Raw genomic sequence first — 14,072 nt, 5'->3', positions numbered from 1 at the left:
ATGGAAGAGTGAATAACATCCACTTCTAATAAATGACATAAAGCCACCTGGTGTCTTTACTAAATCAGGATAAATGACAAGGCTATGGGATAGCAAAAATAATTAAGTAGTTTGATATTGTTTTAGCTTACCCAATAATTATGACAAAAGTACCATGAAATCAAAAAAGTATAATCATTATTGACTTTATCTAATTTTACTCTAAAAGGGAAAGCAAGAAAAAAAAAGTGCTTAATAAAACCACTGATGCAAAAGCATTAAGAAACATGAATTTCCTGTAGATGAATTGCCAAACCCCTATTCTTTGCTTTGAGACTCTCCCTAAAGTATTTATGTGGGAGAATAAACCAATTTTCATGGCTTACTTAGTATTATTTTTAGAGGAAGAAAGTACATGTACTAACTTAGTGAAAGAAATCCTCCCATTGTAATTGCCATTTATTTTCTTAAAGTAGTAATTTAGTTAATGCCTTGTTAGATTATACACAGTTCTGGACATATACAGGAAAAGTGAAGGTTCAGCTTGACCTACTTTGGAGGAAGAAAAGGAAATATTGATAACGCAACTACATAATGAAAATTCATATTCACTGCGCTCACCTTCACCACTGGACTGTCTTGAGCCTCCGAAGGGTTCTTGTGCCAACTGCACAGTCCTCTGCACTCACCCGTTATTTCAGCCGTCCTGCACTGGTTCTGCTGTCTTCAACAAGCTTCATTTTCATCTCCGGCACCTTTCGCTATCTTCCCTAGGGCTTCTGTGAAGACATGATATAGGAAGGCATCTGGGAGTCTTGCAGAAATGGCTTGATCCTCATGAATGCACTACTTGAAAATGTGGGAGAGTTAACCCTTTGTAGAGCAGTGCTTTATTAGTCGGGGATAGGAGCCCACAGACAGCTAAATGCTTCCTTCATGTGTGCCCTGGGTGGATAGTTTTGAGGTACATTTTATAAGGCTCCTCAGAGAGTTTTGGTGGCATCAAGTGCTGAGTCACTCTTAGTTGCAGTCATTATCCTAACCATCTTCCTATTGGTTTTTACTCCTTTCCTCACTCCAGCTCCCTGGCATTCCAAAATAAACTCCCTGACTACAGTTCTTGGCTTTAGGCTCTGCCTTTGGCAGGAAGGTTGGCACTGGAATTAGCCCTAGAAAGCATATCCACAGGACAGGATTTGTGGACTCACTAGTCATCTGACAACCGGGCCTATTACTGATAGTAAGTGCTGCCAGACAGCATCGCCACGTAAGAGCTTACAGAATCTGGATCTGCTAGCATGGCACCTGCAGAACATTACATTTGCGCAAGGGACTCAGTTTATAATGAGACTACAATATGCATGTGACCATGGGACCCACTGGTCTTCCCAAATATCTCATTACTCAGGAACACCGAGACTCATAGGACCATGGATTGACCCCATAAAGTTTCAGCTAAGATGCTAGCTCAGGGACTGCCCCTAAGGGTTAGAAGTCTGTGTTACAGGATGTGGCATGGATGTGGAACCAATGACTGATAGGTCGTGCTACATCTTAAAAAACACTGAGCTGAGAACCAAGACATGGAAATAAAATGGAACCATTCATCCTAACTTCTATTGGTCTGCACTTGTAGAAACCATGGCCTCAGAAGGGCGAGGAAATTGAGGGATTCCTTGAGGGATGGTCTGAGTTACCTCACCAGATGAAACACTTGCCCAGCTGATAGGAGAAATGAGAGATCAAGAAATCTAGAATGCATGGTAAAGGATGGAAGGAGAATGGTGAATATTAATTAGGGATTCAGGGTGAATTGCAGAAGCAGGGGCTACAGTTAGTTATAATCAGTGTCTTTCTTGAAACCTCATACAATTCAGATTTGGATGAGGGGGATTTGGATTGGGGTTAATGGAGAGCAAACACACATCTACCTGTCTAAAGAGGATATGGGGTAGATTATATAAAATATCTCCTTAAAACATTTCAAATCCTGTTGGCTTCATCTCATATACTAGCATAGCTGTGGCAACTAATTTTGAGTGCGTAAAACCTGGGTTTGTCATGTCAAGCACGTATGAACGTCTCGCTTCTTGCCATAATTTTTCTCTGATGCCTTGAAATGAGAACTTGTAACTTGCACAACTTGGAAGTACTAAAGAGTTAATGTCCCATGGAACAATCTTTTATTCCATGAGAAGAGAGAGTGACAAGTAAAAGCTTCCCATTTTCATCCTTGGAGGGAATGGTTCAGAGAGCCTTTTCCTAAGGCTCCTCAACAGGTCCCAGCAACAAAGAGAACTGATGACACACACACAGTGGTGACTAAGTCAATACAGCACCAAGGCATTAGCTTCCCTCCTTCTCTATGTGACTCCTCCAGTCCCTTATTTCTGTTCCTGTAAACATGTTTTTGTCTCAGACATTGTTACATGGGTACCTAGTCTAAGGAAAAAAAAATGTATAGTAAAGAAGGCATATGATTGCAATTCCATCTGGTATAGAGGGGATAAAAGGCATAGCTAGATCTAGACAAAATTTTGAAGTAGAAGAATTTATCTTTGATGTTTGCTTGCCATCCTCTTAAGAATCGTTCTGTGTATTCTCATTATTGTGCAGGGCTCCCATGTTCTCATGTTCTTATAATATGGAGTAATTTTCAGGTTAAAAAAGATAAAACTAAGGATGTGAAAATAAAGTGCCCATGGTTGTTCAGCATAGTGAGAGTAACAAGAATAACTGATAGGGAACGGTCTCTGCCATTTGCTGCTTTTCTGGTAGTTTGTAGTTTCTGGTATTCAACATAGTGATTTGGTATTTTTTTTTACAGATTATACTCCATTAAAAGTTATTGCAAAATAATGGCTGTAATTCCCTGTGCTGTACAGTGTATCCTCTGGGACCCCTATAATGCTATTGTTGGAACACTTGATGTTATTCCAGAGATTTCTTAACCTGCTTTCACTTTTAAAAAATTTTTGCTGCTGTTATCGGATACTTCTCATTATTTTATCTTCCAGATCATGTATGCTTTCTTCTGTATTACTCAGTCTTCCGTTTATTTCCTGCAGTGTTTTTTTTTATTATAGCTATTGAATTCATCATTTCTGATTAGGTTTCTTTTATTTTCTCCCCAGTTCCTTGTTAAAATGCTCACTGTTTAATCAATTCTTTTCCTTAATTCAGTTAACATTTTTATTACCAATGTTTTAAATTCTTTATCTGGTAAATTATTTGTTTCATTTTTGTTTTTTCAGGTGTTTTGTCTTTTGGTTAAGAGTAGTTTCTCTGCCTTTCATTTTGCTTAACTTTCTCTAACTCTATGAAGTTAAGTGAAACAGTTACCTATTATAGTCTTGAAGTGGTGTTCTTGTGTGTTAGTGTCTCTGTACAGACTTTGTGTGCCCCATGCCTTTGGTGGGAAAGCTGGATTTGACATGGAAACAAGTCATATCTTTCCTTAGGGTATGTGGCATCTGTTACCTTAGTAGGAAGTGAGATGGAGGGGCTAAGGCCGGTTGCTGGGTGTGAGGTGGGACTTCCTCTCTGCTCAGACACCATCGTCACCCTGTAAGGGGTAAGATCTGGTCCCAAGTAGCGGAAGCAGAAGCCCACAGTGTTGGGCCTTTAAGCTTGAGTTTTCCCTCTCCCTGTACTGGGACCTTTACCCTAGAGGCGGGGAGCACTGAAGCAAGTGTTGTCCATGCCCAGACAGAGGTTTGATGCATTGCTTTGTAGGCATCCATGGCTCCATTCAGACACAGCCTCAGGTGCAAGTTCCCTTTGTCCCTCACAGCCGATCACTGTCACCTGCCTCTGCCACCCTATTCTGTTGTGGAACCACTCAGCAGGGCTGGCAGGGGTCTGCATGGTCTCCTGGCATGTACTGGGATGTTAGCTGTGGTGTGATGTCTGCAATCAGAGATCTGGGTGGCTTCTCATGTGCAGCTTGAGTAAGCTCCAAAAATGGCTACTACCACCCCACCTGAGATCTACCTGAGGCCCAGGTCATCTGTGTCCCACAGTCAAGTCCTTTCCCTAGTCGTGGTCACCTCATATCCAGTGCTGCACTGTGGCATGGAGTTAGCCAGGCTGATGCAGTCACTAGGCTCAGGCTGGGGTGCCTGGTGAGGTGGTTGCAGTAAACACAGCGGCCACTAGAGCAGACCTCTCTCCACTGTGCCTCGGGGTCTAGCCAGCCCACGTGCGCTGAGCACAAGTGGAGTCAGGGGTTACCCAGCTGTTCTATTTGTCTCAGCTTTCCTCCAACCAGCCAGAGGATTGTCTCCTCCACAGAGGACCCGGAAACTGGGGTACCCAATATGTGGCTTGACCTGCTCACTCCCAGAGCAGGTGTCCACCCATGCAATCTCCCTTTTCCTCTGAGTCCCTTCCCAGGGCACAGGTCCTGACTTGATCGCTTTCCACCTGATTATGTGTGCATCTTTCTGACAGCCCTGGTTGTACAGGAGTCTTTCTGTCAATTTCCAGTCAGTTTTTAGTGAGAATTCTTCTACATGTAGATGCATTTTTGATGTCTTCATATGGAGAGGTGAGCTCCACATCCTTTTAATCCACCCTCTTGATCCTCTTGGGTCTGTGTTTCTCAAAGCTATGGGAATAATAAGCTAACATTAATTTAGCAATGATTATCTTTCAGGTGTCTTCAGATACTTTGCATACATTATCTTATTCCTTTAAAAAGCATAGCATATATATGCTAATAATTATGAAAGCTAGGGATCAACTAGAATGTATGACTCTACCAAAGGACTCAGCCCCTATTTAGTTAGTGAATAGCTAACTTAACATCGATGTCTTTGGTCCTCCCTTGATGTTTATGACTAGAATCATTTTAAAAGTTCTCTTATTTACAAAGCTCACAATTGTTCTTTAATGAAAGCTGAAAAATAGTTGAATATATCGTTTGTAGTTTATTAAAGAGCTACATGTATCCCTCTACACATCTCAAAAATTGCTAAGTCAATGGGTAAAATAAAGAGAAAGACACTTATGGCTGAGGGGCTGATTCCTTGGTGAGACTAAAATTAGCAGAGCCTTTTCAAACTGCAAAAGCAAACATGAGTTAAAATATCATTATTCATTTATTATATGATCATGCTGAAGAAATATGAAAAATATGGGGATATTCATTATTAATAGATGTAATGCATGAGATGTTTTGATATGACTTGGAATTAAACCAACACTAAAAAAACTAAATGTCAAGACACAAAAAGGCAGATTATCCTTAAATGCTACTTTTGGCAAGAAGCACTCAGAGCCTAAATGACAGTCTTTTATCTTGAACCACTTCATTTAATGGTAGCTTCATCCTTCTAATTCTTCAGGCAAAAATAACAAAACCAACAAACAAACTTGGAGCAGTTTTTGACTCCTGTCTTTCTCTCAGAACTGGCATAATCTCTTAGCCACTGCTGATAGCTCTAACTTCGCATTTAATGCATAATCCTGCTGTTCTTCTTTATCTCCGCCGTAACCACTCTAATCCAGGACTCTAGCATGGCTTGCTTGGATTATTGCATCAGTCTCTAGCTGTTTCCCTAATTCCATCCTTGCCCCCTTTATTCAATTCTAAACAAAGAAAGACTGTTAAAATCTGTCAGATAGTGTTACTTCAGCTCAAAACCTTCATACAGCTTGTTAGCTCATGCACAGTAAGAGCCAAATTCATTCAGATGGGACACAAGGCCCTAGGTGATACTGGCCTGTTGCCCTTCACACACAGCTATCTTATCGCCTATTATCCTTTCCATTTCACTGCATTCTGCCACCCTGCTCTCCTCTCTCTGGGACGCATCAGGCAACTGAGTCCTCAGGACCTTGGCATTTCTGTTTGCTCGAGGCCTAGCACCTTCCCTACTTGTGTGGTGTGACTCATTACCCCAGCTCCTGTAAGTCTTCGTGTAAATGCCACATTCTCATTAAGGCTTGCCCTTATTTAAAACTCCAAAATCCCCTTTCAGCTCTGCTTATTCCTCTTATTTTGCTCCGTTACTCTCATTACCAGCTTACACATAATATATATTTTACTTATTCATCTTCCTTATTGTCTGTATCCTTCCCCTATAAAAATGAATAAGGGAAATTTGTCTGTTTTCTTCAAAGTTGTCTTTACTATCTGACACGATAAGTGTTCAAAGAATATTTGTCGATTGAAGAATGAATAGAATATGAAAAAGACCTACTAAGTATTTTGAGGGTAGAATCTCTTCCCCATGATTGAGCACTTAGAAATTATAAAGGCCTGATCTGAATTCTCCATTTAAATTATGTCCACTTTCTGTGGATGAAGCATCTAAAAACTACTTACCAATAATATTTTTTATAGTTGAATCTGTTTTTCATTTTCTTCATCTGTATTATCTTCTTCTTGTTAGTGTAGTGGTGAGCCTTATTGTTGCTACTTGTCACTTCACAGTGTTCATGCACATGTAAAAAGAATGAAAAATTGAGTTGGCAAAATTATAACTGCAAACAAATATTCAGTTCTAAGTATAAGTAGGGTGTTCATTTGGGGCTATAATTTAAAATATGAAACCTGCATTTAATTTTGGAACTTCTTACTGTATTTCCTTGGAAAAATCATGAAAATCCTCTGATTTTCTGTCCTTCAAGCTGTGTAATAGGAATGTTATTAATTCTAATTCACAGGCTCTGGAAAGAAGGAAGTAAGGGAAGAAGGGAGGGAGGGAGGAAGGAAGAAAATTTTAAAGCTAAGACTATTTATAGCAACTGAGTTTTGAGCACCATTTTTGGATTTTGGAAAATATGCCAGGATTGTACATTTTCCACAAGAGTAATGTAACAGGTGCTTGTCTGTCACACTTCTATACTTACATAGCTATAGCTCAACAGTAATTTTTGTTATCAAAAGACTTTGCAGACATGAGTCTTTAAAGCTATCTTACATAGTTTTAAAATCTATGATAATCTGTCCTCACTTGCTTTCCCTGCATGCAATCAATCCATTTCTTTAATGCTGGCTCTAGTCTATCTTCTTTTGATTACCATGCCTTGAAGTAGTCTCAACATTTCAACTGCTTATTGACCCCAAGGATCTTAAAACAAGTTCGTTACTAGGGAAGCATCTCAGCAGGATTATACAAAGCAGCTATGCTTGAATGGAGTTTTCATGATCTTCATACAAGCCTTAAGGAACTTAAATAGCTTATAAAAAAAAGTGCACCATGAAACTTGGGCACTCTTCTCTACTATTTATGACAAAGTTTCTCTCTAAATCTGCTTTGTTTTTGATCAGGACAAATTGAATTTTATGGTGCTTTCTAAGTCTTGGTCTTATTTTAAAGAACATCTTGACTTATGTTCTTTTACAGCAGTTTGCAAACAGCATTAAAGTGAATGTGAAACACTGAAATCAATGTTAGTTCTTATCAGTGAGCAAGTGTTGCTTCAGCTTTTATTCTTCCTCTCAATTTTTTTTTCAGCACCTAAGTTTGTTCTTTCAAATGGAAGATATTTCATCCCTCAAGCAATTCCTTGACTACCTCCTTAGTGCTAAGTGCAAGTTCTAAATCATTACTCTTCCTCTACTGAGGAAATAAACACAACTATTGTTTTCTTTGGAAATCCTCTCCATGTGATTTTCTCCTCCTCTTTAATCTGAAGATCTGGTCAGACACTGAAAACACTGATATTAGATATTCTTCCTTTACTCTATCTAAATCCTGCCATAATACTGGCTGACTTCGCTCATGTAGATGGTTTATTCAAACACCATGTTCTAGGTGTTTGCTAACTACCTGGACTCTGTTTTACTCCTGCCCATGGTGATAACCTAAACCCTTGTTACCACCTAATATGATTATGAATGAGAAATATTAACTTTCAGACCCTCTCTTGCTGAAAACAATTTTCCCACCAGACTTCTCATACCAGAACATACACTACACCCACTCTGTGAAATCCTATCATCTTCCACTGTGCTGATCCTAATATATTCTCGAGGTCTAAGAGGGGATTTCTTATCTCACTTTTCTAGACAGCCTAAGACCCTAGCTAGATTCATCATCTGAATCACTTTTTCGCCATGACTCTCAAATCTGTCCCATCTCTAGTCCTTCTATTACATCCATCTGACCTAAAGAAGTAAATAAAATAAGTAAATAAAAGCCACTCTTAACCTGAATCCATCTTCCTATTTGTTTTTATTGCTCCTAAGCTTCCTAAACTCAGACTAGGTAAAACGCCTCAACCATGTGCACTGTTGCCAGTGGAAGTTCAGGGAATCTGTCATCTTTTCCCCTGAAGCTTTTCCTCTTGTTACCCTTATTTCAATTAGTGGTACATCTAACTATCCACACACCTACAGCTGGAATCTAAGGAGACAATCTAAATCCTTTCTCTCCCAAAACTTCACATCATGTTACTCATGAAATTCTCAAGATATTTGTCTTCAAGTCTTCCTAAATTTCCTTTGTCTCTTTTCCCCAGCCTTCCACCACTGGCCTATTTCATCCCTTGACATATCTCTTGTCTAGATTAGTGTAAAAGGCTTTGAAGTAGTTTTCTTGCCTCCAGTCCTGAAGCTTTATCTACAACACATTCATAACTGTATCACTCCTCTGCTTAAAAACCATCAGGTGCCTCCTGCAGTGCCTTTACGACTGAGCTAAAAGTATCTTTTCTGTGTGTCTATTATTTTCATCTGGATCATAGGATTAAGTGCATTATATTGCTGTTTTATTTTATAGGATAGCTTATTCCCACTAAATATAAGTTCTTTGAGAGCTATGATACTATATATTCAGTTGTAAGCTGTAAACAGAATTTCTGAAAAAATAAGTTTTGGTGTTTAATAAGTAGAATAAATTACCCAGATTACTAACCAGCTTATACAACAAGGCATGAAACAAAATGCTAACTCAAAAAATTATGTTACTATCTATGTTAAGTGTGAAAACAATGCATATTCAAAAAATTATGTCTTAGTGCTGAGTACTTAAGCTTAGATACTTTGGGTTGGTGGTTTGTTGAGGTCGGGGTAAATTTTAGTTTAACATATTGATAAATCCAATCACAAAGCTGTTATTTGACCCTGAAAATGCTGTGTCAGTTTACATCACTATCAAAAAAGTCTGCTATGAGAAGAATGTAGTGGCAGTGTTGACAAACTGAGCTTCTAGCTCTTTCAGCTGTTCTCATCTTCCAGGTAGGTAATCATTGGCACTTCCTTAGACTCCCGTATCGTTTGCATGTCGCCTGCATGATACAAGCTCGGTGAGTTAGATTATTGTCTGTCTAAATTAAAAGTCACCGTGCAATGGTAGTTTCACCTTTTCAATCAGTGATTCACTACAATTTTGCCTCCTCCCCCACCCCAAAGGACATCTAACAATGTCTGGATACATTTTACGGTTGTCACAACTGTGTAGAGGGAGCTGGGAGCTACTGGTGTCTAGTAGATAGAGCCCAGAGATGCTGCTGAACTTCCTGCAGTGCACAGGACAGCCCACAACAACGTCCAGATGTTCAGTAAGATCTTTAGGAAAGCCCATAATGTCAACAGGTCTGGGGTTGGGAAGTCCTGGTTTGGATATGTATTCACCACTTTCAACTGCATATATATATATATAGAGAGAGAGAGAGAGAGGATAAAGATTGTTACCGAGGAGGAAAATTTTGTAATTATATGGAAGTTCAAAGAATTATTTCAGTCTAAGTAGGAATCTAAAAACCTTTTAAAGGAAACCTTATTTTCATTTCATCTTAAGGGCTTAGTAGGATTTAGACATGCCAAGTCAGGGGTAAGAAATTTCCAAACTCTGTAATAAGAACTGGGACATCTATTCCATTTTCTTCCTTGTTTTTTCTTCTTTCTTTACACTCTATTTCATTACCCTTTTTTGTACTACTTAATATGGTTAAGTGACACTATCCAATGGAATCAGCTTAATTGAAATCATTAAGTAACTATGATTTTTCAAACATGCTGGTAGACCCACATGTCTGCTGGACCCACAAATAGAATAGTGGGTTTTTTGGGGTTTTTTTTAGATTTTTAAATATATATGGATATATATGTACATACATATATATGTAAATATGTAAATATCCATGAAAGCAGAGATGAATGAGCAGTTAATTCATTTTATAGAAGAACATGAGAGATAAACACCCAGAAAAAGGTGAAATTTGGACTGAACTCTGTTAAATGAGTAAGAATTTGAGGGCAGAGAAAAGAGAAGCTACCATGGTGCAGGAGTAAAGTCAGAGGTGAGAATGTGATTGTTCTTTTGGAGAAGGTGGCCGGGTATTATTTTAGGATTAGGGAATAAATGTCCTTATGTGCATATTTAATTCACCTGTACATTCTATACATAAAGGTTTCATTAAAATTTTCATTTAAATAACCACATAACCCAATATTAATTATTGGCATTTTATTTTGCTTTCAAATTTAGTGCCAGTGGATATCACATTTAGCATTCCATTTTATGTGTGTATGTGTGTGCGGGGGCTGTGTTTTCATTTGTTTTCTTTTGTATTTGTTATTTTTTTTTCTTTTGAAGTACAGTCAGTTACATTGTGTCAATTTCTGGTATACAGCATAATATATGTATATATATGCATGATTGGGACATTATGCTGTATTTGTTATTTTTGATGGTTAATTCTGTTTTTACTTTCTCTGCCCTTCTAAGGCGTCCCTTTGAGAATGAGATGCTGGGATTCCTCCCATGCGCTGAATCACTTTTAATAATCTGTATTTCTCTGTTTGACACTTGGCACCAGTCTGAGACACAGTGCTGTGTAATCACAGCAAGAAGTAGATTCTAGTGAGATGATCGGGGATCTGGCTGAGGTAATTAGACGACTTTACATTTTGAGAGGTAGATGTTTGCAGTGAGTCTCATTTTATTATTTCTTCTAAAGCTTATACTGAGAACATAAGGAAACTTTGTGCCAAAGAAAATCAGGTGTCCCAGACTCCTTGCTCTTCCTTACTCCTCCAGTCTAATCAGGCATCACATCCTGAGGTGCCTGCCCTCCAGAGTCTCTAATTTTCCCCTGCTCCCCATTCCTATGTCAGACTCTCTGTTCTTGCTTTCACCGGACCTCCTCCAACAGCTCCTCTTCAGGGGCCCTGCATTCAGGTTTCACTCAGTGCAGCAGAAAGATTTAGAATGTTAATTTGCTCCCATTGCTTCCTTACTGAAAACTCTTCCATGGTCTCCACTGCCTGCAGAATAAGATCCAGACTCCCCAGAGAGATGCACAAGACCATTTAAGTCTTGGCTCTGGTACCATCACCAGCCTCATGCTTGTCCTAACAAGCACAGGCCACGTGTGTATGGAGTAGAGACGGTTGCTGTGTATACTGTCTGTGCTTGTAGCAGACAGGGGATCCTCTCAAGGGAGGACACTGCCTGACTGCGAGGAGTGTAGCCAGCTGTACCTTCTCCTTGTCTGCCTCAGCTTTTGAGCTGAGTAATGCTCTTCTCCCGATGACTCCAGCCAATGGTTGAGTAAGACTGTGGTCTTATTCCCTGGTCACTGCGCCCATTGGAGGATCCTCTAAATAGGAATCCTTGCTCCACAGATCTCTGGGCTGCCAGAGACTTTGTCAGGCTTGTATTACAGTTTTGATTCCCCCTGCCTGATCCCTGCATCCCTCTCGTTCTTTTCACAGGGCTAACTCCCCAGTAAACTCTTATCTCTTTCTCAGTTTCCATTTCCAAGAGGAATCAAGTGACACAAAGATCAGCATGCCCATCTGAAGCAAGCTGTCCCTCAGCAAAGAACACCTACTCTGTCCTTTTCATGGAGTTTCATCTTGTCCATTCAGACTTTCACTTTAAACTGAAGTGCAACAGTTTCCTTCTCCACCATCATATCTTCTTTGAACTGTAATTATTCCTTGACTTGTCTCTCCCGTCTCTTCCGACACCCAGTCTTCCCAAGGAGACAGATTCCCCAGGCCTTATTTGACTTTATAACTTCAATGCCTAAAATTATACCTGAGAAAGTGTATTCAGTTACTGATTTAACAGAGTTTTAATTTAGTGTTTATTCAGTGAAAGGCCCTTTGCTGGAGATACAGATGTAAATCAGGAGAATAATTTCTGTCCTTATTCAGTATACACATACCTGGAAAAAACTAATTATACAATTACTTATCTTTACTACTGGATAAAGTGCTAGGAAAGAAAGTTAGAGGATTTTAAGGATATAAAAAACAGGATGGATTTGACATAGTCTGAAAGTTTTGGAAAAACTGAGGAAATATAAATATAAGCTGAATTCTGAAGGCTGATAGAAATTAATCAGCTGAAGTAGGAGGGAACATGATAAATGCTTATTGAATGAATAGAATAATGCACTTTATGTTTGTAAAACTATACTCCAGAGACAAATATAATTTTTATCAGCCAGTTCAAATCTTTCTTTATTGTGACCAATTACATTTAATATATTTTTTCTTCTAGGAAATATTTTATTTGCACTCTAACTACCATCTCCACAAAACTATTTAAATATACTTTTCAGCTGTAAATATATCTAGTTTCAAATCTCACGGTATCATCTGCTGATGGTGTAAGTACCTATCTGAAACCAGTGGAGTATTAGAGCATTTTCAGTGATTTTCTAAATATCATTTATTTTTAACCTCTTTAATAACCCATCTAAACAAGTACTTACCAACAGGATTGATTCTTACAAACGTTATTTATAGCAGACAATCAAGAGTATGCTTTTACATATTCTGGCAACAGAATCTTTAATTGTAATGCATTTCTTTAAAATATAGTAAGTAACAGGTTCCTTCCAAACATCTGTCAGTTCTAGGTTCATAGAAAGTACTCAGTTGCAACATGTGTAATCAAAGAGAATTGAACTGCTGAAATGCAAAGGTAATAATAATAATAATTTTGGAAAATGTTACTGGAAATTTGACAGTACAGCTTTTTGATACCAGATCGCTGGTTGGATTAATTTTTATTTCCTCATCATGTTGTTGGCCCCATGCAGACACAAATCTATTTCTATTGTTTCCATTTTTCACTTCACTCCTTATGCCTCATTAGGCTTGCAACAGAGAAAAGGCTAGCGCAAAGTAAGCTTAGATCAATCATTCCCCTATAGGCCAGAGCAAGCAAAATCAATCACTGTCCATTCAAGTGGTTCTCAGCTATTGACTTTAAACTTTCCTGATCTTCAGGTTACTGTACTGTTAATTGCACTGAAGTTGAATGCTAGTGCTTCTGCATATTCTTGAATTATCTTTGGAGAATATATACACTACTATATCTCTAATAATTTCTTATGTGACTAGATGAAGGTTGGGATCTTTAACCTGTGATTAGAACACCCTAAAGCACTTATGAATAGCTCCTACATAGAAACTGCTGCTAGTCTGCTGAAGAATTTATAGCTTTCAGTTTCAAATTGCATAGTATATTGACTTTTAAAGTTCTGTGTATTAACTATTAATATACCCACACAAGAGAAATAATTGACCAGAATTGATGAAAATAACATTTTAAAAAATCATATGAAAATATTTGATTTGTGTTGTTTGACACTTGTTTTTCAGACTTTAGTTTTCCTACATAGTTATTAAATCTAGTATGTGATCATTATTATACAAATATTTATTAAGAATCATGCATAATTTCTTACATTGCACACAGTAGGCAGTAGGTGTTAATGACTTTAGACAAGTTGCTTTTGAGCATGGAAACTTGTTTATCAATCATGACTTTGCTGAGGAGCAAAGGTAATTGACATATATCCAAAATCCAGTCGTGTCTATCTTGACATGGTCTTAAAGTTAGCCAACACCCTGACTTTCCAACTAAAGCCCCACCGATTTGAAAGGTTAAATTTAGGAATGACTGTGAGCATGTCTGCATAAAAAATACAGTATCCAGAAGAAAACAAAACTAATTCAACTTACCAGGTAAACATTTTGTAAATCAAAAGCTAAACTGTTATTTTTTATAGATACAGAGAAAATTTTTCCTGAATGGGAACACAAATCAAGGTCAGATTGATGAGTTACAAAACACTTCATAGAGGTATTTTCTCTTTTAAATTATTTTAATCCAGAG

The 14,072-nt window shown here is 38.2% G+C and overlaps 1 long non-coding RNA gene across 3 annotated transcripts in view; it reads right to left on the bottom strand.

Annotated features, from left to right (window-relative positions):
* Nucleotides 1-475: 475 nt before the first annotated feature.
* The window catches only part of LOC140696908 (uncharacterized), a 191,589-nt gene continuing 177,992 nt past the window's right edge, over nucleotides 476-14,072 (bottom strand). For 2 of the 3 annotated variants that reach the window (XR_012073562.1, XR_012073563.1), the window contains 2 exons: nucleotides 6,311-6,410; nucleotides 3,158-4,588 (listed from right to left, as the gene is read on the bottom strand). This is a non-coding gene — a long non-coding RNA (uncharacterized lncRNA). Of the gene's footprint in view, nucleotides 759-3,157; nucleotides 4,589-6,310; nucleotides 6,411-14,072 lie in introns of those variants that run through there. The other variant, XR_012073564.1, reaches the window with a different exon arrangement.

This window comes from Vicugna pacos, chromosome 6 (assembly GCF_048564905.1).
Source record: "Vicugna pacos chromosome 6, VicPac4, whole genome shotgun sequence".
Classification (NCBI taxonomy): Eukaryota; Metazoa; Chordata; class Mammalia; order Artiodactyla; family Camelidae; genus Vicugna; species Vicugna pacos.
This window is presented reverse-complemented; position numbering and strand designations above follow the sequence as displayed.